At 56.7% G+C, this 24,572-nt stretch overlaps 1 protein-coding gene across 8 annotated transcripts in view; it reads left to right on the plus strand.

The window, feature by feature from the left end:
* Positions 1–24,572, plus strand: part of IQSEC1 (IQ motif and Sec7 domain ArfGEF 1) — a 409,754-nt gene that overhangs the window by 312,232 nt on the left and 72,950 nt on the right. Inside the window, exon 1 of one of the 8 annotated variants that reach the window (XM_058288605.2) lies at positions 5,645–5,771. The exons of the other annotated variants lie outside the window; for them this stretch is intronic. The gene's annotated coding sequence lies outside the window, so the exon portion shown is untranslated. Of the gene's footprint in view, positions 1–5,644; positions 5,772–24,572 lie in introns of those variants that run through there. 8 annotated transcript variants of the gene reach the window in all.

Here is a 24,572-nt window from a genome sequence, read left to right on the forward strand (position 1 = left end):
TTTTGTCGTGCGCTTTGACGTGCCGCTGCTCCACGCTGGTCCATCTCCGCCAGGCAAGGGACGCACAAGCCTGTGCAGCCCCCTCTGGACAACCCTGTATTGAGGTGACACAGGGGACCTCTGGTCATCCTCCTCTGTGCCTAGTGGCCACAAAGTGGCCAGGCCTCGGCCCCACGTGTCATCAGAGCCCAGCATTTGAATTGCAAAGGATAGAAGAACAACAGCCCCAGACCCCACCACCCCCAGAAGTAGGAAAAGATACGCTAAGAGGCTGCTCAGGGTGTGCTGCGATGCCCACAGCCCAGACCCTGGACCTCAAGCGCTGGATGGAGCAGCTAGGGACCAACCTGGTAGGGGAAACTGAGGCCAGAGAGAGGCAGGGCGTGCCCAAGGTCACACAGCAGGTGTGCCCAGTTCTCAACAGTCCAACAATCCTTCCGGAGCTGCTGCCTGGGGAGAAGGGGGACATGGAGACCCCCACAGTGGCCCCTGCGGCAGAAGGGCAAGGGAAGGGACCAGTAGCACCCTTCTGTGCAGGGACCTCTGGCTCCCGCCCGGTTTTGAAAACTTGACGTACTCCTGGGTGTCGTGATCACAGTCGCCACTCTCTCAGAGCAGCTTTGAGGGCCCGTGACTGCCTGCCCTTCTGGCCACTTCTCTGCCCATCGTGGCCCCAAAACAGCACTCTTGGTTTTAGCCATGCCCCTCCCCCAGAGGAGAGTGCAGGGGCCAGGACAGAAGAATGGAACGGACCCCTGTCCTAGCTCTTCCGGGGGAAGGGGGAGGAGCTGGAGAGGTGCACCTGTGCGCCTGAGCGTCCTCCCCTAAGAAGATAGCGACCCTCGGTGCTTGTGGGAAGGTCCCTGAGCCGGCGGTATGCAAGCTGGAGCTGAGCACCCAGTGGCCAGGGAGGCTGGGAAGCTGGAGGTGCACCTTCCTGCCAGGAGTTGATCCCTGCATGAAGGAGGCCGGGCGAAGATGTGGGTGGGCAGCAGTGTCCCGGGCCACCACTGCTTACTCCTGGCACTCAGTGCCACCCCTCAGTGTGACTCAAGCGTGCCTCTGTGCGCAGCTGCTTCTGCCTTCCCGCAGGACCCGGCCGTGCCCCGTCTTGGCTGCTGCAGAAACGCACAACCCCCTCCCAACCCAGTAAACTCCGCTCAGCCTTCACAGCTCTCATCAATGTCACCTCTCCTGCAGAGTCTTCCTGGAGTCCCTGCTTCTCTTGGGGACACCGTTATCCCATTATCACTGAAGGGGAGGGCAGAGTGGAATGTGTATTAGCGTAGAACTAACTCTAGACCCCCGGAGAGGTTCCAGTCTCCAAGACACAGCCCCTCCTCCCTGAGGTGCTCGCCAGGGGGGCTACCACAGGACATGCCAACTCGGAAAGGCAGGAAGCAGGCGGCAAGGCTCTGCCACTCTTCAAAGAACTCTGCGTAGGTCCCTTTCGCATCCAGCAAGATTTGCAGTTCAGACCCAGCAAAGCAGGTTTTGAAGTTTCTGCTCCTTGCCACACCCTGTCCCAGGGGCTATCTCAATATGATCCCATTTCATCTGCAAAACCGCAGACCGGTCGGTGTATAAAGGCTCCCGCAGCTTCCTGTTTAAACAGTGATGTCAACAGGACAGGTCGGCAGGAAGGAGTTGGGATTCGGCGCCCACCCACCCTCCGCGGTGGGGAGTCATTTCGTCTTTACTTGCCCGGAAGCCCCGGCCGTTCCCTGCTGGGATGTCCTCTGCAAGTCATTCCTCTGATAAAAGATTTGCAGTCTTAAGTGTGCCGAGTCCAGCTATGCACCTAAATCCACGGGTGCCGCATGGGATGGGGAATTCAAAGCTTGCAGGGGCGACTCTGCAACTGCGGTGTATATATACACAGTTTGGGCTGCACGTGCTACCTCTTTAGAAGTTCATCCCTGTCTGTGCCATGTTTGGTCCTGCTGTAATTATTGTTTTATGTGCCTCTCCTCACAAGACTGAACTCCCTGAGGGCAGATGAGACACTCTGTTCCTAGTGCCCAGCCAGGGGCTAATATAAGTGTTTGTGATGCTCAACTGAGTTCAAAAGAGAAACAGGCTATCTTGGAAGGTAGTGAGTTCCCCATTGCTGGAGGTATGCAAACTGAGACCATCCAGGAAATTCCTGTATCTTGGTTAGTTTGGATGTCCAGGAGGGCCATTTTAGCTCTAAGACTTCCAGAGCCAGTGATTGCTTTTTTGTTTTTGTTTTGTTTTATGTTATTTGAGGACTTGATGGAAAGCTATCAAGATAGTAAGTAATATAGGTTCCTAAAAATGCTAAGTGCCCGGGGTGGGGTGGGGTGGGGTGGGTTAATAAAGGCAATTGCCGAGGGGTATTATGGGAGCATTTCATTCTTTAGCTCGTCCAGGTGGAGAACTAGGACCAAGTTTCAGACTTAAGCAAAGGGCCTGAGGGTTTGGTATTTTAATGAACAGAGAAGGAAATGGAGGTTCCAACTCTGGATGCAGCCAGGCCTGCGTTTGAATTCTGGCACTCAATTTCCTAGCTCTCTGGCCTTGAACAAGTCACTAGCCTCCGTTTTCTCCTCTGTAAAACGGGGCAGTGATGGTACCTCCCTCCCACGGCGTCAGGATGCTAATTCCGTGGACGTGGATCAGTGTCATACAGTTGCTTTTCATGCTCGCTTCTGGGATATCCCAGAAGCCACCGAGGCCCTGAAAGTCCCAGTAGAAACGTTGGCTCCATTCTTGTACACATCCAGCAAGTATTCCTGGAACTCCCGCTATGAGCCAGGTTTTGCTTTAAGCGCCTGGGGGGATATCAGAGGAAAAGAGCAGAGCAGGGCCCTGCTGGCAGGGATCTTGCTCTCTGTTGGTGGGAGGTCAGCAATGAATAAGAATGGCAATCCAAGAGTTTCAGAGCTCGCCCAGGCCTAGAGAGAACTGTGGATTTGGGTTGGTGTTAAATGTGATTTGTGATGGAAGAACTCTGAGCAAAGGCATCCAAGAGGAGAGCCCTGGCTTGGGCTCCAAGAGACCTAGATTCCAGCCCTGGCCCAGCTGGCTTCTCACTCGCTGTGCAACCCTCGACAGATTCCTTGCAGTCTCTGATTCTCAGTTCTTGTCTGAAATGGGAGAGGAGGACAAGCCATTCCAGCTCAGATGCCCTTGGTGGCTGGGGTGGTAACATTGGCCAGTGTTTCTACACTCAGAACTTACAGTCCAGCTCTGTCCCCATACCTACTCCATGTACCTTTCCATTCTAAATGTGAGATAAAACCTCACGCAGAAAGGGGAAGAAAACATACAAACTTAAAAATAATAACACACCTGGGCTCAAGAGACAGAATATTGCCAGGAGCAGCCCCGCTCCCCACCACGGTGGCTCCTCTCCCATCACAACCACCTCGAAGGAAGGTTCACTCCATCCTGACTTTGGCAATGATGATGCCCTTGCTTTTTTCTTACTCTCTTACCACGTATCAGGATACCTCTTTAGATATCATTTTGTTTTGCTTAGATTGAGCTATCTACAAGTAGACCTAGGTTATAGATATGTATTTGGGTCTGGCTTCTCTTGCTGCAGGCTGTGCGAGTCCCCCACTTGGGGAACAGCAGGGGCCCGTTCCTTTTCACTGCTGTGTAGTACTCCATTGTAGCACTCTGTCACCACTTATTTTTTCCTCTTTTTTAATTATCTCTTTTTTTTCCCCAAAGATACATGGATCACACAAAATGTTACATTAAAAAATATAAGAGGTTCCCATATACCCCACTCCCCACATCCCCCACTCCTACATCGACGACTTCTTTCATCAGTGTGGCACGTTCATTGCATTTGATGAGTACCTTTTGGAGCACTGCTGCAGCATGGATTATAGTTCATGTTGCAGTTTACACTCTCTCCCAGTCCATTCAGTGGGTTATGGCAGGATATATGATGTCCTGCATCTGTCTCTGCAATATCACTGAGGACAACTCCAAGTCCTGAAAATGCCCCCATCTCACACCTCTTTTCCCCGCTCCCTGCCCTCAGCAACTCCCGTGGCCACTGTCTCCGCATCAATGCTACAGTTTCTTCCATTGCTCGAGTCACGATAGTTCTATAGTAGAATCCCAGTAAGTCCGCTCTAATCCATATTTTATACCTCCATCCTGGGGACACTGGGTTGGCGATGTCCACTCCACCTCTAAATCGAGAGGGGGCTTTGATCCCACATGGCTGATGGATGGGATTCTCCCGCCAGCTAACAGGGAGGTGAGGATGGTCAACCACCACACCAGGGAGCCGAGCCGCGGCTTATTTATCCATTCAAGAGCCCAGGGAAGGTCAGGTCGTTTTCCCTTGGGGGCTGTTCTCCCGGGGCCTGGCTTCTCTAGGGTCGCCCTGGAAGGGCTGGTTGGTAAATCAGGCACACAATTAATTTACAAAACAATGTGGCCTGTGGCATCCCGCCTTGCTGCCCTCAGGAGATGAGGCTGCAGCTGCAGCTCCGGCTCTCAGCCTCTCTCGGGTTTGCTCATCTGGGGGCGTGTTTCTCAGCGTGGCTTTTATTTTTGTATTTCCCTGATTCCGAGGCGGTTGGGCGGATTTTGTCTGTTCTTTGGCCATTTGGATTTTCTCTTTGGTGAAGTGAGGGATCTAGCCTTTTGCTCATCTGGGGTTGTCTTTTGGTTTGTTTGTTTTTACTGATTTGGAAGATTCTTTAGGCATTCCAGACTGGAATCCTTCCTCAATTATGCATGTTGTAAGTATCTTCTTTGCTCTGGCTTGCCTTTCGCACTCCTCGAGGGGGCTGGTGATGCACTTGCTTCATTTTACCGTTCTTAATGGCAGAATCTATCTGTTGCTTCTTGTGTGTGTGTGTTTTTTTTTAAAGATTTATTTTTATTTTATTTTAATTCCCCTCCCCTACCCCGGTTGTCTGTTTTCTGTGTCTTTTTGCTGCGTCTTGTTTCTTGTTTCTTTGTCCACTTCTGTTGTCGTCAGCGGCACGGGAAGTGTGGGCGGTGCCATTCCTCGGCAGGCTGCTCCCTCCTTCGCGCTGGGCGGCTCTCCTTATGGGTGCACTCCTTGCGCATGGGGCTCCCCTATGCGGGGGACACCCCTGTGTGGCACGGGACTCCTTGCGCGCATCAGCACTGCGCATGGGCCAGCTCCACACGGGTCAAGGAGGCCCGGGGTTTGAACCGCGGACCTCCCATATGGTAGACGGACGCCCTAACCACTGGGCCAAAGTCCGTTTCCCTTCTTGTGTGTTTTAAGAAACCCTCTTCCAGCCGCAGGCCTTTAGCTGCCTGGGTTGACTTTTGTATGTGGTGGGAGGTCCAGGGCCCGTTTTGGCCCCCTCCGCCCCAGCAGCCTGCCCACCCCACTGCCCAGCACCCTCGGGGAGCAGCATGTCCCGCCTAGCTGTGCCGTCCTCTCGGGCGAGCCCGGGACTCCCAGGCAGGCGGGAGCCCAGGACTGCAGCTCGGGGCTCTCCCCGGGAGTGGGGACAGCAGGGACAGCCCCGGAGGGCAGGGCGGCCGGCCCTCCCCGCCCCCGCCGCCGCTCCTGCCAAACAGGTCTGCGGGGCTGCGCGGCCCGGCGTCACGTGCCTGGCGGCGCTGACGGATTAAGCGGGGCTCGGGCTTAGGACCCTCGCTGGCTACTGCCTCCACCGGGGAGGGCTGAGAGCGCGGCCACACGGGGCCCCTTGGACCCCCGACGGCCGAGGAGGCCCCGGAGAGGCCGAGGCTCGGCTGGTGGGACCCCAGGCCCACACCCGGAGCACTGGACCAAGGTAAGGGAGGGGCCAGCGCGGCCCGGAGGTGGCTTCTCGCCTGCCCCGGATGCCTCCGGCTGGAAACTAAAAGGTCTCCCTTGAGCCTTGCCCTGGTTTGGGCTACAGCCTGCGCCTGGGACAGTGGCTGCTCGACCCTGGGCGGCCTCCCGAGCTCATGCCTTCTGGGGGTCTGTGCTGCCTTCGGCAGTAACGGGGGCCTGCCCAGTGGCTGGGGTGGTCGCTTCAGACCCCCAGCCCCAGTGCCCTTCCCCAGGCAGCGGCCAGGGCCTGCGTTGCAGCGCCCCCCCCCCCAGGTGTGGCCTTCGGGCTCCTGGATCCCAACAACAGGGAAGAGAGGAGGAGAACTGTGTCCAGAGCCCCTCCTCTGTGCATGCAGGCCCCTCCCATCTGCTCGGAGAGGGAGGGCCCACCCATTTAGTAGATGAGGAAACTGAAGCTCAGAGGGCAATGGCTTCCTGGAGCTCCCACAGCCGGAGCAGGGCTGGGACCGGAGATCCCCCTCTTTGCATAAGGAGCGTCTCCCTGCACCCTGGGCTGAGGTGGGGCCGGGGCCGGGCTGGAGGATGTCCACACAGCATCCCTTCCCTGCAGGCCCTCTGAGAACCACCCCGGGCTGGCTGACGGGGGGCGTGCTCTCCTGAGTGGGGCGGGCGCCCGGGGCTCTAGAACTCCAGGCATGCGGGGAAAAGTCGGGACGGGAGCAAGAGCTGGTGCCTCTGGTGCTTTCAGCCCAGGCCGGCGGGTTTGACCTGGGCTTCCGTCCCGTCCTGCTTGCCGTGTCCTGGTTCAGGGTCCTCATTTGTCCAGCAGGGAAAGGCAAAGAAAAAAAAAAGTAGAGCGTGGATGTGACTCCAGCAGTTGAGTGCCTGCTTCCCACACGGGAGGTCCCGGGTTCACGTCCCAGTGCCTTTAAAAGCAAAAGCAAACAAGCAAATGAAAAAACCAAGTGAGGTGAGCCAATGGGGCTCGGTGGCCACCGGCGTCCCATGTATGAGGTCCCAGGTTCAATCCCAGGTCCGGTACCTCAAAAACAAAGCAAAACACAAGAAAACCAAAAATCTCCCGGTACCTGCCTCCTCCGATTGCTCTTAGGAAGCAATGAGAAAGGGTTTCAAAACCCCACATGCCAGCACCTGATAAATCCTTGTGTGTGTGTGTGATGAGTCCTTAGTTCTGGTTCTGACCTCAAAGGTCAGTCGCCTTAGGTCCTTTGACACTCTAGGTTCCTGCCCCTTTCCTTTCTTCCTGAGCCCTTTTATTTCCGCATTTACTTTTATTAACATAACATTTGCCTAGGGAAGCACCAGCCCACAGGGAAAATAGGAAGCCTTATCAAAGAGTCTACGGTGAAAGCTGCACATGCCTCTCCTCCCCTCCCGCTCCCCAGAGGAAACACTGAGAGCAGTTTTTTGGTTCTGTCTGGACAGAAATACACTCGGGGTGTCTGTGTGGCACTCCCTCCCCACGCTGCCCAGCGGCATTTGAGAGCACCCCCGGCTGCCCGCTCGGCCCTCGTGGGGTGTCCCCCCCTTGCTCCTTGGAGCCCGCCCGTGCCTGAGCCGCCGCGCCCTCCGTGCCCTCCGGAAGGCACACACAGCTGCGGGCCCGTCAGCAGGCCTCGCCGGAGGCTGCAGCCTGGCACCAGGCACACAGGGCGAATTGTGGAGCAGCAGAGAACGGTCCCTCCGCGCCCAGCCAAGCCTGGAGTGGGACGCGAGCCCCCCACCCCCCTCACCCCGCACCCCCACAGCAGCTCTGGGCGTGGCGTCTGGAGTGGGGTGGAGGCTGGGGACCTGGCTGGGGCCCAGACAGCCGCCGGCTGCCCATTGGGTGACCTTGAGCCAGCCCCCGCCTTCTCCCGGCTCCCGGCGGGTGGGGCCTCCCGGCGGGTGGGGACGTGGCGGCAGGGAGCTGGGGGCGGGGCTGGCCCCAGGAGAACCCGGGCGGCCACGCCCTCGCCACCCACTTGAGCCAAAGCCGGTGATGGGGCCTTAGGGTTGGTTTTGTTGTTTTGTGTTTTTTTTAAGATTTATTTTTTATTTATTTCACCCACCCACCCCCAGTTGTCTGCTGTCTGTCCATTCGCTGTGTGTTCTTCTGTGACTGCTTCTATCCTTATCAGAGGCACCGGGAATCTGTGTTTCCTTTTGTTGCATCATCTTGTTGCGTCAGCTCTCCGTGTGGGCGGCGCCATTCCTGGGCAGGCTGCACTTTCTTTCGCGCTGGGCGGCTCTCCTTACGGGGCACACTCCTTGCGCGTGGGGCTCCCCTATGCGGGGGACACCCCTGCGTGGCAGGGCACTCCTTGCGCGCATCAGCACTGAGCATGGGCCAGCTCCACGCGGGTCAAGGAGGCCCGGGGCTTGAACCATGGACCTCCCATGTGGTAGGCGGACGCCCTAACCACTGGGCCAAGGCCGCTTCCCAGGCCATAGGGTTTTAAGCGCTTTCCTGGTAAGCGTTGACGGGCACCCTGGGGCAGCTGAAGTCAGCGCTGGGTCTGGCTCACCTGTTGGGCGCTGTGACTTCTGGGCGGGCAGATGCCTTATCTCTAGCCCTGCAATCGCTGGGAGGGATAGGGAAGGCTTTGTCTCCCCCAGGGCCTAGAAAAGACTACAGCTCCAGGCCCTGCGCCCTGGAAGGGAGAGCAGACCCCTCTGTCGGCCTCAGGAGGAGGATGGTAGGAACACAGCGGGGCAGCGCTCCAGGCATTCCTAGCATGCAGATGTTCAGGTTGTACACTGCACCAGGGCAGTTGGCAGAGGGACAGCTGCGCTCCTCTTGCCTTCTACAAATCCCTACCCACAGCGGCTGCACACACCCACGGGAACCAGCCTGGCACGTGCTCGCTGGGAAAGGAACAACGCCTGGGCGTGGGGTCTCCTGTCCATCTCCCTGTGCTCAGGGTTTTCTAGAATCTCCCTCCAGGGATGCTGGCTGGTAACCCCGTGGGCAGAGGAACTCCTTACACCCTCCCCAGTCCTTGAGAGGGGCTCCTGGGGACCCAGCCCAGGGAAGCCTTAGAGGGACCTGGCCATGTGCCTGACCTTAGGGCCCACCTGGCTCCGCGCAAACCCACGTCTGTGTCTTGGCTTCAGCTTCCCCTGGCCGTCGCTCCGTGATCAGGTCAATTCTGTGCAGACCCTCCATTTCCTCCCTCCCCAGCTCCCACGTATGAAAGACTCTTGCCTGGGCCTACCTCCTTGGGAGGGGTCTGCTTAGTTGATCGCACGTTGATTTGAGAGGGGGGCTCCCAGGAGCTGGGAGCCGTTCATTCCGTCAGCAAGTATTTCTAAGTGCCTCGTGTGTGCCAGGCGCCGGGCTGGGGCTGGAGAGAGGTGGCGGGTCTGACTTGCTCTTAGCCTCCCAGAGCTGTCCAGGGAGGAGGAGGGAAATGCTCCTGCGAACGGCACCCCCGGGTGCTGGGAGGAGGAGCTCGGTGGGACCCTGAGGAGCGGGTCAGGCTAGGCCTCCCCGAAGGAGCTGAGGCCCGAGGGCAGAGTCGGAGTTAACCGGGTGAAGCGGGACGTGCCAAGGCCCTGGGGTGGGAGCCAGCTCTGCACATTCTAGGGGTGGGAAGGAGGCTGCAGTGGGAAGGGGAGGGCAGCGTCGGGTGGGCCCAGCCCCACGGGGCCTTGCGATGAGCGCAGTCTGTATTCCTGGGGTGGGAGCCAGCGTTGAACCAGGGCAGTGGCTTGTAAGGCTGAGCTGCGTCCCCTCTCAGTTCTCCCAGCCGTTTCGCTCCGTAGAACAGGGTGGAAGAGGGGGTCTCGTACGTTGCTCAGGGAAGACCCCGGAGGTTTGCCCGAGGAGGCCCAGGGCTGGGGTCCAGGGACCGGCTCCGCCCGCCTGCGCGGCCCCCTCTGGACGCTGTCCCGAGCTGCCCTGCCGCCGCCGCCGGAGCCAGGCTGCAGTTCTCCTGGTGGACGACAGGTGGCGGCAGCCCCCAGCGGTGGCGTCGGGCGGGACTGGCCGGGGCCGCCCGGGTGGGCGTGGCTTGGAGGGCTGCCCCGCTTCCCCCGGGGTCCTCACCGCGCCCCGAGCGCGCCCCCAGTTGTCGCCGCCGGCTCTTTCGTCCCCTCCGAGGACCACTCCGCCAGCCGAGCCCTCTCTATACGCCACTCTGAATTTGCCCCCAAAACCAACCGGGGCGGGGCGGGGGGACCACCCTGGGCAGGAGCTAAGGGCTGGGGCGCTGGAGCCAGAGTCCAGATCTGGGCTGTGCAGCCCTGGGCGAGTGACCTGGGCACAAGAAGGTCCCTGCCTGGCGGCACGGGCGGCCTTCACGGAGCCCTCGCCGTAAGCAGCGCCAGTGCCCAGGCTCAAGGTTAGTGCTCCTTGCCCCCGGCCCCCCTCCCAGGTACCCCAGGGAGGGCGGGCAGCCCCCACGCTCAGGGTCTCCCTCTGCAGCTGCGGGATCGGCCCCACATCCCGAAATTGTCTCTTGCGAGCCGGGAACATTCGGATCCCTTATTGCTCCCGCAGGCACCTGGCAGGGGGCAGGCTCCAGCAACGGGGTGGCGGCCGCTGGTCATCTGAAGTCCTCCCGTGAGCGACAGCCACCTCTGTCCACAGGCCAGCGGCTCCTTCCCCTCGTCCCTGGGACCTCGAAGCCGTGTTTGGGGGGGGGCTTGGTCTGGGGGGCACCAGATCACTTCTGCTTGCAGGACCCAGTGCGTGTTCCCTTAGCCCCTTTCTAGAATAGGCGTTGTTATTGGCCTCAAATGATTATCCCACAGGGGCTGAGCCCGTGCCCCCGGTGCTTGGAGTTGTCTGGGGGAGAGAACGTTTTCTCTTCAATAGCAGTGTTTCTTAAAGTGTGGCCCGGGGAGCTGGAAGGCAGGGCTATTTAAACAATAATAGACATGATAGTAAGTTATTTGTTTTTTTCATTCTCATTTTCTCACAAGCGTACAGTGGCGTTACCAGAGGCGGATGAATTGGCTAATGAAATGTGAATTCTTGTGTGATAGAAATGTTTCTGTTTTAGTTTTTTTGATATGGTAGATATCAGTAGATGCGTTCCCATAAATGATTTGGGGGTCCTCAATAGTTTCTTAGGACTGTAAAGGGATACTGAGGTCCAAAAGTTTGAGCAACTCTGACCAATATTTTAAAAAGGGTGTTTTGGTAAACAATAAAGGACAATACTGGGTTTCAACCTGGCAGAGAGGCAAAAGGGGATGGTGGGGATTGTGGCAAAACAGTGCTTCAGGTCCTCAAAGGGGGCAGCCGTGACTCAGCACCAGCCGGGCAGGAATGTGGGCTCACGGTGGCAGAGTGTCAGGTGTAGTTCAAGCCCAAAATCCAGTGCAGGCCGCCCACGGCCCCAAGCTGACCTGGGGCCTGCCGGTTCACAGCCTGGAGTCTCCCCATCCATGGAATGGGCAGCAGGGGGCCTTCCTTGGAATGTCAGAAGGCAGGTGCTCGGGGCATGGATGGGAAGAGAATGCAGGCTGCTCTACCCTAGAATGAGGCTGCTGCTTCGGTGGCATGGCCAGGTGGTGGGTGTCCTGCCGTGAGGGTGGGCCCGGGAATGCCAGCTCTTCTGAGTCTCCCTTTTGTCAGCTGCCATGGCTCCTGCATCCAGCTTTAGCATGAATATATGGTGGGGGAGAGGGGGGCTTCATAGGAATTATTTTTCATTCAATTTCTTTTTTATAAATAGCAAGTTTTTTTTTTAAGATTTATTTATTTATTTATTTATTTATTTCTCTCTCTCTCCCCTTCTCCGCCCCCCCCCCCCACCGCCCCGGTTGTCTGTTCTCTGTGTCTATTTGCTGCGTCTTCTTCGTCCGCTTCTGTTGTTGTCAGCAGCACGGGAATCTGTGTTTCTTTTTGCTGCATCATCTTGCTGTGTCAGCTCTCCGTGTGTGTGCAGTGCCATTCTTGCGCAGGCTGCACTTTCCTTTGCGCTGGGCGGCTCTCCTTACGGGGCGCACTCCTTGCGCGTGGGGCTCCCCTACGCGGGGGACACCCCTGTGTGGCAGGGCACTCCTTGCGCACATCAGCACTGCCCATGGGCCAGCTCCACACGGGTCAAGGAGGCCCAGAGTTTGAACCGCGGACCTCCCATGTGGTAGACGGACGCCCTAACCACTGGGCCAAGTCCACTTCCACATTCTATTTTTATTTTTAATGCAAATGTGTCTATTTACATAGTTTCCTATTCAAACAATATAGGAGGGTAAAAAGTCTCCGCCCATGTCTCCCCCCACCCAACCTCCCCTTAATCTCCCAACTGCCTGGTTCTCCCGAAACACAGCCCTTGTTGTCAGTTTTTTGTGTCCTTATTCCAAACAGCTTCATGTATAAACCAAGCAAATGCATATATATTATCCCTCCTTGAAAAATATTTTACTGTGGTAATTTACATAACACAAAATTTCCCATTTTAACCATTTTTAAATGTGCAATTCAGTGATATTACTAAATTCACTGTGTTGTGCTACTGTTACCTCCACCCAGTCCCAAAACTTTTCATCACCCTAGGAGAAACTCTGCACCCATTGAGCTTTTCCTCCCATTCCCGCCCCACCCCGGTAACCTCTGACCTCCTTCCTGTACGGATCCGGCTTACTCGAGTGGAGGGGAGTGGAATCCTACAATCCTCGTCCTTCTCTGCCTGGCGTCTTTCGCGTAGTGTAAAGTTTTCAGGGTCCATCCAGGTTGGAGCAGGGGGTAGCACTTCCTGCCTTCTTCCGGCTGAATAGTTTCCATTGTCTGGATGCCAGAGTTTGTTGATCCATTCTTCTGTTGATGGACACGTGTTGCTTCCACCTTTTGGCTATCGTGAATAAGTCAGGCACGTTAACGGTGATCTCTTTGAGCCCTCTTTCCAATTCTTTTGTATCCCCCCATTCTGGAACACAGATTGTGGCAGTATCGCCCACCTCGTGTTGCTCTATCCAGCACTTAGCCCTAGGCAATAGGTGTTGTTATCAGCCACATTCTGGAGGGAAGAGCCTGAGGTTCAGAGAGGTTCAGTACCTTCCCAGCTAGAAAGTGTCAGCGCCAGGATTTAAACCCACATCTGGCCGGTCCGAGCCCCCTCCTTCTACCCTCCGCCCTGCACAGCCTGCACCCTCTATGCTATCCTTGCTGCGGCTCGTGTGAGAGGCGGCGTTTGTACACCTCTCAGGACACCTTAGATGGCTGACGACAGAAATGCGACTGCAACCAGCTACAAAAAAAAGGAGATTTGCTGGCTTCTGTCCCCAAAGCACAGAAAAGACAGGGCTATAACTGGGACCCAGGAACTCAGATGCCACCTGGGCTCACTTGCTCTGTCCCCATCTCATCTCCGTTGTTCCTGACATGTTCTCGTCCTCCTCCCAAACCAGCTCTGTCCACGAGGCCATCGCGGCCCCAGGAACTCTCAGGCTTCCGTGTGCCAAAATTTCCCCCTCTGGAACCAGATTGCTTGAGTTGCCTGTTCTGCTCTGCCCCTTAGCTGTGTGTCCTTGGGCACAGAGATTAACCTCTCTGTGCTTCCATTGCCTCACCTGTTAAATAGGGATCGCAGTATTGGCCACCCAGGGCTGTGGTGAGGAATAACTGAGATAATGCATGATAAGCACTTGGACGTATCAGATTTTATTATTCTCTTAGTAGCAGGGGACAGTCCCTGGTGGGTGGCACAGGGAAGCCACTGCAAGTTCTTGGGGAGGGAGGGTACGACCCAGCGACACGGAGGCTAAGTGAGCCCGGCCCTCCGCCAGGGTCCGCTCCAGGGAAATGGTTCCACGCTGTTTCAGTCTGCCAGGTGGCCCCTGCGCCCTGCCCACCTGTGCCCAAGACATCACCCCAGCCCTGGCTGCGTGGCCTCGGGGCAGCTGCCCAGCCCGCGGGACCTCAGTTTCTTCACCTGCAGCAGGGGCGCGGCGCCACCTTCTCTGGAGGGTTGCTGGAGGTTGGCAGGGATTTCCACCGTGGCCTGGCCAGGGCCGGGCACACCGTGGGCCTTCAGAGCCTGGCAGTTCCTTCCTCTCCTCCCGGGCGCTCCCGTCTCCGGCGCCTGTCTAGAGCACACGGGGAGCCGCTGTCGAATGAACAAGCGCCCCTGGGAGCCAGAGGCCGCGCGGCCTCGTGGGAAGGCTGGTGGCTCGGGGCTGGGTGGCCATCAAATCCCAGCTCCAGCACTTCCTGCTGGTGCGATGCACATCCTGCTGGTGCGATGCCATCGAGTGGTTTGGTCTTCCTGAGTCTCTTCTGCGAAGCGAGGAGAGTGTTCTCTCGCTGCTGGCGAGGGCTGCGGGCGCCTTCCCCCCGCGGGGTGCGCCGCAGAGCTGGCGTCCGGTGGCCGGTAACTGCAGGTGCTCTCGAAGGGAAAGCAAGGGCCCGAAGCCAGAGCCTCTGGAGTGCGAGCAGCGTAAACCGGGTCTGGCTAAGTAAAGCAGGAGGGCATTTCCTGCAAGGCGGCCACTCTTCCCAGGCTGCTCAGGAAGCAGGCCTGGGGGGGTACTGGGGGGAGCGGGAGGCCGGTGGCTTGAAGGCTCGCGGGCACTGCCCACGCTGCCCCGCCAGGCCCTCCCTGGGCCCCGGCCACGCCCTGCAGGCGGCGCGCTGGGAGCCCTGTGGGCACAGGGGCCAGGTGGCCCCACTGCAGGGAAAGTGGGGGCAGGGGCTCCCGGGAGGGGGAAATGGCCCCGAGGGCGCGGGAGAAGCAACCGGGTACCACCCCAGCGCCGCGCTCGGGACGGTTCCGCCCACGGGCACGGGGGAGCATGGACTGCGGAACTGCTCCTAAGCGGGCTGGTAATTACTGCAGCCGTCGACGGCATGTTTAACAAATTGTTGTGTGCTTGTAATTACCGTTTCTGGCACTCCAGGGGTTCCAAACCTTGATATCTTTGCTATTAACACGTAAATTACAGTCATTTGTGGAAATTGCTAGAGACACCAAAATCGTCTGTGGATTGTGTTGAATAAGGGATGCTCGCTCTGTGTCACTGCAGGAGCCCGGAGTGGCCCTGGCTGGGCCGCAGGGTCGAGCTCTTTCATTTCGTGGGGTCGTGTTCTCCCAGGGACCAAGGGCCAACTTGGCCGAGAGGCCCCTAGCCTGTTTTACTAGTGCCTAGGCTCACAGATTCAAATCCTGCTCTGCCTCTGACCCACCAAGGGGCCTAGAGGCAAATTGTTTCTCCTCTCTGTGCCTCAGTTTCCCTCTGGAGTAAATAAGAGGCTGGGCGATTAATGAGATAACGCAGGTAAAGCTGCCACCTTTACCTTGCCTCGCGTGGAGGAAGTGATCACTGAGAACCCAAGCTCTTCTTCTCTGTTCATAGTGGAGGAGGCACACAGTGGGGCAGCAGCCAAGCCTTGTTCCCAGGAAGAGGGTAAGAGAACCTCGAGGCCTCCCTTGGACTTCCTCAGCCTTAGGTGGCCGCGAAGTCATCAGGTGCTTGAGCGGGTTATTTCTTGTTGCAAAAATGCATCCTCATATCCCCCCAGTACCCACCACAGCAGGGTTTCTGAGATCCAGGCTCCCAGCGGGCATGAAATAATTTCGACTGCAGCATTTGATGACAGGAACCTGTGCAGAAAGTCAGATTCTATCAAGGAGATCGTATCAGTGGGTGTGAAAATCTTTAGCGTTTCCTTATCACTTATAAAAGCACCTAATTATATTACCAGTAAGTAATAAGGCCACGCGGTTTGATATTTAAGAGATAGAGAAGTGATTCACAGTGATTCACGATGAAAAGTGAGCCGTCCCTGGGCCGTTCCCCCTCTCAGGGCAGTCAGTGTCCAGAGCTATTTCATGCATGTGTTGGCGTGTGTCTGTCTGTGTATGTATATGTGTGTGTTTTGGGGGATTACGTGAGATACGACGGGTAAAGCCTCAGACCCCTTGCCACCTTCTTTTTGTACTTAAACACAGCCCTGCTCACTTAGCAATATATTGCTTTTTTCCACTTAACCATATATCTTGTGTCTCGTTCCCTACCGGGATATAAAAAGCATCCTTCTTCTGTTTTATGGCTGCCTTCTGTTAGATGGATTCTTTCCACGTATTAATATCTGTTTTAAACAAAGATAGAAAGAGCAGCCCCAAGCACAGATTCTCTGCCGGTAACAGGATCCAAGCAGGATTTTTTATAATGATGTTTCTGTTTTCATTGATTTATTTTTACAGGAAAATTCAATTTCTGCTCAGCGATGCTAGTTTTCCATTTATGGAGCAGATATAAAGTTTCCCTGACTTAAAGGGTAGTGTTAAGGAAATGGTTTATAGGTGATGTGGATACCGGGGGTGGGGAAAACAGGCCTGGGCATAAAATCCAGACCCCTTCAACCAGCTTCTCCCCACGGTACACACCCACAGGAGAAAGCCCCTGCGGGAGCCTCTGGCCTCATGCCTCCAATTATGTGCTCCCAAGCCTTTGCCTAGGCTTTTCCCTAGGCTTGGAAAGCCCTTCTCCTCCTGCGCTACCCAGTGAATTCCCATCCATGCTGCAGTTGGCAATGCAGGCATCACCTCCTCCAGGAAGCCTTCCCTGAATGGCACGTGTGCTTGTCTCTATGCCAGGTGGCTCTTATTGCACCGATTGTTCACTTCTGTGCCTCGTTGTCGTGCGGCAATTCTCAAGCCTTGGCAGCATCTGGAGGGTGAGAATTTGCTGGCTGAGACTGCTGCAGCCAGCCCCGGGAGCCCACTTTGAGAGTCCCTGGTGTAGTGGAAAGAACACAGGCCGAGGTTCTGGTCCCGCAGTCATTGACAAGTTGTGTCTTTGGGCAAATATCCCACCTTACGTCGCTGTGTCAGGATTTTGTGAACTTGGCACTGATCACCGTGAGTCCCCTCCACTCCCCTTACCCAGCCAGGCTTCCTGGGCCACGTTGTTTTCTCCGTGCATCCTCTGGGCAACAAGAGTTGGCGGCAGTTGCTGAACATATCCTTCGGTTATCGATGTGTTCAAATAATGATGCAGGCAACACATTCGTCCCACCTCCGTTAATTTCTGATCAGTGGATTTGGGTCAAGCTGGTTGAATCTTCCTCCCACGGGGACAAAAGGAGGTGCTGTTTAAAGCCATACCATAAAGAAGATTGCAGCAGGGCATGCTTAACCCACTTAAGAGAAGCGGTTGTTTTAGGAGCACTTCCTGGCATCCATTTGCACAACAAGCCTCCCCAGCCCTTGTTAGAAATGAATGTATCTATTCATTACAGTCGGACCACTGGGGCCTGGCACTCCCCAGGCAGCGTTGCCTGGTGTGAACGCGTTGTTCGAGAGGCGCGCAGGTGGGAAAGGAGGCCAGCGCGAGAGCAGCCCGCTTGCCTGGGGTCGCGGGACCCGGGCGCGGCGGAGCTGGGATCTGCTTTCCTGCCCTGCCCCGTGTCCTGGAGCGGGCGCTTGTCCATCCAGCACACAGCACCGGTTCCTCCTGCGCTTCAGATCGCAGCTGGCGGCGGGGGCGACCAGAAGAGGAGGGCCCTGGCAGGCTCTGAAGGCCCACTGCGGGCCTGGCCCTGGCCAGGCCGCGGTGGAAATCCCTGCCGGCCTCCCAGCAGCCCTGCCGAGCAGGTGCCGCATCCGCCTTTCGCAGGTGAATGAATCGAAGTCCTGGGAGGGTGGGTGACTGGCCCGAGGCCCCGCAGCCGGGGCGGGGGTTATGCCACAGGAGGACGCGAGGCGACTTGGGCTCTGTCACCGCGAGTGGGTGCAGGCGAGCGGGGCTCAGGGTGGGCCAAGACCCTCCCTCCCTGAGGAACCTAAAGTGGCTTCAGGCAGGGAGAGGAGAGTTGACTGAGGGGCTGAAGTGGGGGGCATGGGTGGGTGTAGCCCGGGGCTGCCTGGGTCCCTCGTTGGAAGTGTGAAGTCGTGTGATTTGGGGGACTGATGGCCAGGGAAGGACTCTTTGCTGCTGGGGACGGCGGCTTTTTGCTTCTGGATTTCTTCCTGCAGTGGGGGAGCCCCTAGAATGACGCCCAAAGCCTGGGAAATGGCTATTTCCGTCCACGAGAATGTCTACACAGGACTCCGGTAGCTGCGCTTTGGAAACCACAGGCTTGTCCTCGGCGGGCCCTGCCCCCGGGCTGTGGGACAGGCAGGGTGACTCCGGCCGCCCTGACCAGGTCTAGCAGATGAAGCAGGAGAGGTGGGCTGTCCCCACAGGAGCGGGCAGGCTGCTGAGGGACCCCATGAGCATCGTCTGGCCCCGTGGCTGCCGCCCCCACCTTCGTACTCTCTTCCAACAAACAGCAGGCCTGGGAACTATGACATGCTCTGGGATCCAAGCTGGGAGGGCTTCTTGGAAGAGGTGACCGTTCCTGCTGTTTTGTTCACTTTACTCACCCATCACTGAGCATCAATCACTTGTGAGGCTTTTCAGAGTTCCCACAGAGTCACCCGGGACCAGTGTTGGGTTTCGTTGCTTTTTGCATCTGACCCTGGGTCCTAAATTAAGGCTCTGTCATCACTAACCCCCCGCCCTGAGGGTCTTTCCCATGCATCTCCACCAGCCAGCGGTGCTCGGCTTCCTGTTGTCTGTTGGCATAACAAGGGCAACTGATCTGTATTGTTCATATGAGGTCCACGGGAAAACAGACCACCCCGCTTCCCCTCCCTCTGTGACTTCTTTCGACCAGGCGTGGAGAGGAAGGCAGATGGCCAGTTCTTGGCTGTGCCGCAGGATGACTTAGCCTCGGCTTCCTCATCTGACCAAAGGATGGGCAGCACTGGGTGCCTGGATGACTCATTCATGCTCCAAAGTGCTAGGAGGCCCCGACGTTACGGCCGTGGTTGGGTCGCAGCCAGCCAGACTACCGCTGCGTTTTCCATGGCTGGGACTGGAATCCCCTGTTGCTGTTACAAGTGTCTGGAACCAGGCTGGATACCCAGAGCGGTGGCAGTGCCCATGTCCCACCACTGGGAGAGTTGCCCCTGCCCTTGAGGTATCCACAGGGCAGGTGAGGGGCTGCTCCCTCTGCATGGGGGGTTGTGTTAGGGAAGGCTCCAAGAGAAGGTGACATTTGAGCTGGGCCTTGAAGGTTGAGTAGGAGTTTGCCAAGCAGATGAGGAGGGTAAGCCAGGAAGTGGGAACAGCGTAAGCAAGGGCACTGGGGTATGAAAGTACCAGGTATATTCTGGGAGTAGCCATACTGCAGGGATGGCAGCTGGGAAAGAGGTTGGATTACAGCCCACCTGGAGTCTGAGTGGGTGAACGGCAGTGGGGGTGGATCTGCAACGCCATGCCTTTTGTCTACCCCTGCAGGAAAATCAGGGTCAGCTGTCTGCGGCTCCGTAGCCCAGGGGCAAACATGGCCATCCCAAATCCCCCGAGAGCAGTTATTCCAAGTGCCTTTGGTTTACTTTGTTTAGCGAGGTTAGGGAAGGCCAGGTCACAAGTGGTTTCTATTAAAACGGTTGAGATTAAAAAAAATAATAGTTGGCACTTCATCAGAACAACTGGATTTATCTGGGAGAATTTCCCTTCCAGGTAATGGATGGCCGTTCCCTGAGGTGTCACTCAAAGAGTTCTCTGTTCAGGGCACCTGTCTCTGGTTTTTTGTTGTCTCCAGTGGTCACATGACTAAGTCCCATTTTGTTACTGGGGTTAGAATTACGTCTTAAAACCCCCCGCCCCAGGCTGTCCGCGGCCTTGCCCGGCAGTGTGGGAGGCAGGGAGCCGGGGCCAGGTGCAGTGCTTTCCTACCTGGTCCTGTGCCCTGGAGCGGATCCTTTCCTCTTTCTGGGCCTCAGTTTCCCTATCTGTAAAATGAGGAGTGGGGCTGGAAGGCTGCTCAAGCTCCCCCCCAGACCCAGCATCCTGGCAGTTTTGTGGGGATGTTCATTTCATGACGCGGAACACTAGCCCATGAGTGAGGAATGGGCCGGGAGCCAGGAGCTCAGGGCAGGCTCTAAGGCCACTCCCAGGAACTCTCACGGCTGTTGCTGAGGCACGCCCTGCTGGAGCATTCTCTAGAATTTGGGGGTCTTTGTGAACTGGTCCTGGTGGGTCTCAGACCTTGCCAGAAGATGCTAGAACACCCCTTTGGATTACATGTTTTGTAGTTATTTGCTGATTTTGCTGACATCTTGTTGTTGTTGAGACAAAAAAAAAAACCCACTCATTTATAAATTTGAAGACTGCAAAGGACCTAGAGTGAAAAGTCCTTCCTCTTTCCCAGCCCTGTTCCTAGTCGACCTGAGGCTTAGAGGGCAGAGAGCCCTGTCTCCTAGACCCTCGGGAGCCCCCCGTTTCCCTTCCCACAGGGACCCACCCTCTTGGATACCCATTTTGGGATCTCCTGTAAGAAAAAGTCTATGGCTGTATGTACACCTGCTCGTGCTTTGTAAGTTTTGTTGTAAACACATTTCACTTTCTCTGCACTTTTATCACAATGTCATGTCCCAGAGGCCTTTTCCTGTGAGTCTGTAGGACACACTGCCGTCTTTTTGGCACTGGGCGCCACTGGTGGGTATGCCACGATTTCGTAACCCGTCCCATCGAGGGCCGTGGAGTGCTTCCTCCGCAGTGATCTGCGATTGCAAACAATTCCTGTTCGTGGGCGGGCAGCCTGTGCCCCTGACACGTAGACCTGCGGGCCTCTTGTCCTAAGTCACGTGGTCCAGCGCTGTTGCATTTGCTTTTGTTCTCCATTTTTAGGTGCACAATTCGGTGGCATTAATTACACTCACAGGGTTGTGCAACCATCATCACCATCTATTTCCAGAACTTTTTCATCACCCTAAACAGGAACTCTGTACACATTGAGCAACAACTCCCCCTTGGCCCTGGTAACCGCTTATCTCCTTTCTGTCTCTAAAAATTTGCTTATTCTAGAGATTTCCCATAAGTGGAGTCATCCAATACCTGTCGTTTCGTGCCCGCCTTATTTCACTCAACCTGTTATCTTCAGGATTCCTATGTGTTGATGCGCACGGGTCAGAATTTCATTCCTTTCAACGGCCGAGTAGCGTTCTACGGCATCAAGAGACCCCGTTTGTTTATCCGTTCATCTGTTGGTGGACACTCGGGCTGTTTCCACCTTTCAGCAATTGTGAATCACGCCACTGTGAGCACAGCCCCGTCGTCGTGATCGTCCTCCCCCGTGACGTTTGGATTCTAAGCCCGGGCCCCGGGGGTCTGGCTGGACGGGCCGAGAGCTGGCGAGGATGGCTGGAGTCCACGGCAGACTCCCCTGGGGGTGGGGATGGGGCTTCGCTTGTGTTAGGCCTTGACCCCCTTTTTCCGTCAAGGGCCACGTAGTGAATACTTTAGACTTTGCAGGCCGTCCATCTCTGTCGCCACCATTCGGCTTTGCCACTGGAGCACGAAAGTCGCCGTCAACAGAATGAACCCCTGTGACTCTGTTCCAATAAAGTTTTTTTAAAGTTTTTTTTTAACACTCCCCGCCCCGAGTTGTCTGCTGTGTCCATTCACTGTGTGTTCTTCTGTGTCCACTTCTGTCCTTAGTAGCGGCATGGGAATCTGTGTTTCTTTTTTGTTGCGTGTCTGCTCTCCATGTGTGGCGCCATTCCTGGGCAGGCTACAGCTTCTTTCGCGCTGGGCGGCTCTCCTTACGGGGCGCACTCCTTGCATGTGGGGCTCCCCTACGCGGGGGACACCCTTGCGTGGCATGGCACTCCTTGCGCGCATCAGCACTGCGCATGGGCCAGCTGCACACGGGTCAAGGAGGCCCGGGGTTTGAACCGCGGACCTCCCATGTGGTGGACGGACGCCCTATCCACTGGGCCAAGTCCGCTTCCCCCAATAAAGTTTTATTTACAAAAACAGGCGGTGGGCTGGACTTGGTTCACGGGCCATAGTTTGCCAAACTTCAGTGGGTTCATTGTTGAGCATCTTCAGCGTTCTAGGCCCCACACTGGGTGTAGGAGGCTGCAGGGAGGGACACAGGCCCCCCGCTCTGCCTGGCCATTACACTACAGCGCGCTGGTGCAGTGAGAGGGAGATGCAGGCGAAGCTGAGGGCGTGGAAGAGGCAGGTTGGCCGAGGGGTGGCTTCCTGGGGACAGTAACACTGAAAGCTGATACCTGGAGTCCTGGACCTGAGCCTGGCCCGGGGGGGAGTGTGGGGACTGGAAGAAACTGAGTGTTGCTGCAGGTGGAGCCTGCAGGAGGAATAGCATGGGAGGTCAGGGCTGGAGAGAAGAGCCAGAACCAAGTGGCACAGACCTCCAGGCCAGCCGTGGGAAGGGGCTGACTTCATCCCAACAGCTCCTGGAGAGGGGCTGCCAAGGGTGGGCTTTGAGAGGTGCCACCTGTCCAGCGAAGGAGAACAGGGGGCTTTGGCAAGACACGAGCCTCTTAGATGCCAGCGGGATCAGGACTCAGTCAGTTGGTGGCACGTGAAGTCAGCCAAGGCCAGCACCTCGGGGCTAAAGCCTGGGATGATACTGTGGAACTAAATGTTTTCATGACTTTCTTGTATCCTATAATCTCTCTACATGGGCTCCTACTCATCCCTCAAGACCCAGCCCAAATGTTCCCTCATTTTTGGAGACTTTCCTGGGGCAATGTTACGTACTACTTCCTCCAGGCTGTCGTAACACCATACTGGGGGATATCTGTTACAGCAGAATGGGCCCTAATAAGTGCTCGCTAAATTAAAGAGCGAGGTGAGTTAGCCAGGCTGAGCCACACTTTAAAGGTGAAGAAACAGTGACTCAGAATGAAACAGGTAAGAATTCTGCCCCATCTGGTCATTTTGCAGGAAAATCAGCCTCCTCTGCCTCTGGCTGGAACTTTTTCTTGCTCCTCCTCACTATTCCCTAAATTTTAATCCATGAGGCAGGAACACAAACTAAAAAAATAAAAGAATTAAGAGACATTTGGTTTCCAGAGGTTTCCATCCTCTGGTGTTGCAAATGCTAACGGAAATGCAACCCCCTTCTAAATCCCCGCCGGAGCAACAACCTCGCCCAGACGGTCTTGAAGGGCGGCGGCACCTTGGGCCTGGAGTTCTTGGAATTCCTCGAGAATCCGGGTTGTGAGGCTGGCGGAGCCTGTGTCTGGACTGGTCAAGCAGCTGGGCTGGGGGAAGTCTTGTGGCTCCATTTATTGCAGCCTATTTTTAGAAGGCAGTTTGGGGCTGGGTTGGGAGTTTTCTGGTGCCCCCCATTCCCCCACAAGTGGCCTATTTCACCCCTTTCTCCTCTCCCCCAAAGACAGATGCAGGATATAGTTACTTTGAGCAGTACTGCTAAGTGGTCTTCTCCTTCTAGAACTATCTGTAGGTACTTCCGTAGTCTTTTTCATTATAGCCTTCCTAATGGGTGTAAAGTGGGATCTCATTGTGGTTTTGACTTACATTTCCCTAACAAGTAATGATGTTGAGCATCTTTTCCTGTGTTTATTGGCCATTTGTCTCTCTTCTTAGAAAAAATGTCTGTTAAACGCCTTTCCCCATTTTTTAATTTGGGTTGTCTTTTTTTTTTATCGTTGAGTTCTAAGAATTCTGTGATCTAGATACTAGATGCTTATCAAATATATAATTTGCAAATTTTTCTCCCATACCATATCGGTATACTTAATTTAGCAAAGAACGCATCAGGAGCCGAGAGGGAGGGTGGGAAGATGGGCAGGGAGCGGGCCATTGGATTCCCGCCCAGCCCCTGCCCTGGGAGTCCTGCCACCTTCAGCTGGCTCTAGGGACTGCCTTTCTCATGCCACAAGCTGGGCTGGCGAAGGAAGGACTCCGCTGTCCCCCGCCGCAGTTTTCCCATCGGGGAAAAACACCCATTCGTCAGGCCCTTTGCATCATTGCCTCCAAATGAAAGATTCAAAAGGGCACGAGATGACGCCGCTGCTGGAGAGGCTTCCTGCCTCCCGCAGACCTGCCAGCTGCCCGGCTCCCGGGACGGGGACTCGCAGGTGGGCCTTTCAGGACAGGTGGGGTTTTGATGGTGTGTTTTTCTGCTTGCTGTCTCCCAACCACATTCTGGCATTCCACAAGTGATGAGTGAGTTATGTGGGTGCAGGAACTTTCCTGGAGCCCAAGGACAGATAATAAAATAGACAAATGGAGGGCAGGAGCCTGGGAGGGCTGAGAGGCTGGGGGAGCGGGCAGGGGTGAGACAAGGCCTCTCTGATGACGCCGAAGCCTCAGTGTCCTCTTCTGTAAAATGGGGCCAGCAGAACTCCACCATCATGACCATGTTGCCTTGGCCACCAAGTATCAGGAAAGAGCTCCTTACCACCGCCTTAGGCCTGCCGCGGGGTAAAAGGGTGGTCGGGTGGGCCAGGGAGGAAGAAGCTGCTGCCAGCAGATCCCTCTCCTCCCAGTTCCGTCTCTGCCCTCAGATTGGGGCCCACTCCTTTTTCCGGGGCAGGAGCATCAGAGCCCGAGCAGGCAAAGGCCCCATTTTATAAACTGAGGCCAAAGCCGGGAGAGGCGGAGGGTGGCGCTGTGAGAGCAGGCTCGGGCCGGCTGGCCTGGGGGGTGGCGTTTGTCGCGCTTCCTCGTCGTGGATGGGGACGTGGCTGTTGGGAGGCCCTGGCGGGGGAGGGGGCGAGCTGGGCATTCCCCACTCCGCGCTCGGCCCGCTGGCGCCGCGGCCCGCTCGGCCCCGTCCACGCCCGCGCCGGCCCCGCCCCTCGCCCGCGCCGGCCCCGCCCCTCGCCCGCGCCGGCCCCGCCTCCGGCCCGCGCCGGTCCCGCCCCCGGCCCGCGCAGGCCCCGCCCCCTGCCCGCGCAGGCCCCGCCCCCGGCCCGCCCCCTCCCGGGCCACATTCCTCCGGCCGGGCCTCGAGCTGCGCCTGGCGGGTGGCGGCGGCGGCGGCGGCGAGGCGGGCGCGCGCTCGGCTGGCCTCGGGTGCCGGCGGGACCTG

Source organism: Dasypus novemcinctus, chromosome 26 (assembly GCF_030445035.2).
Source record: "Dasypus novemcinctus isolate mDasNov1 chromosome 26, mDasNov1.1.hap2, whole genome shotgun sequence".
Lineage (NCBI taxonomy): Eukaryota > Metazoa > Chordata > Mammalia > Cingulata > Dasypodidae > Dasypus > Dasypus novemcinctus.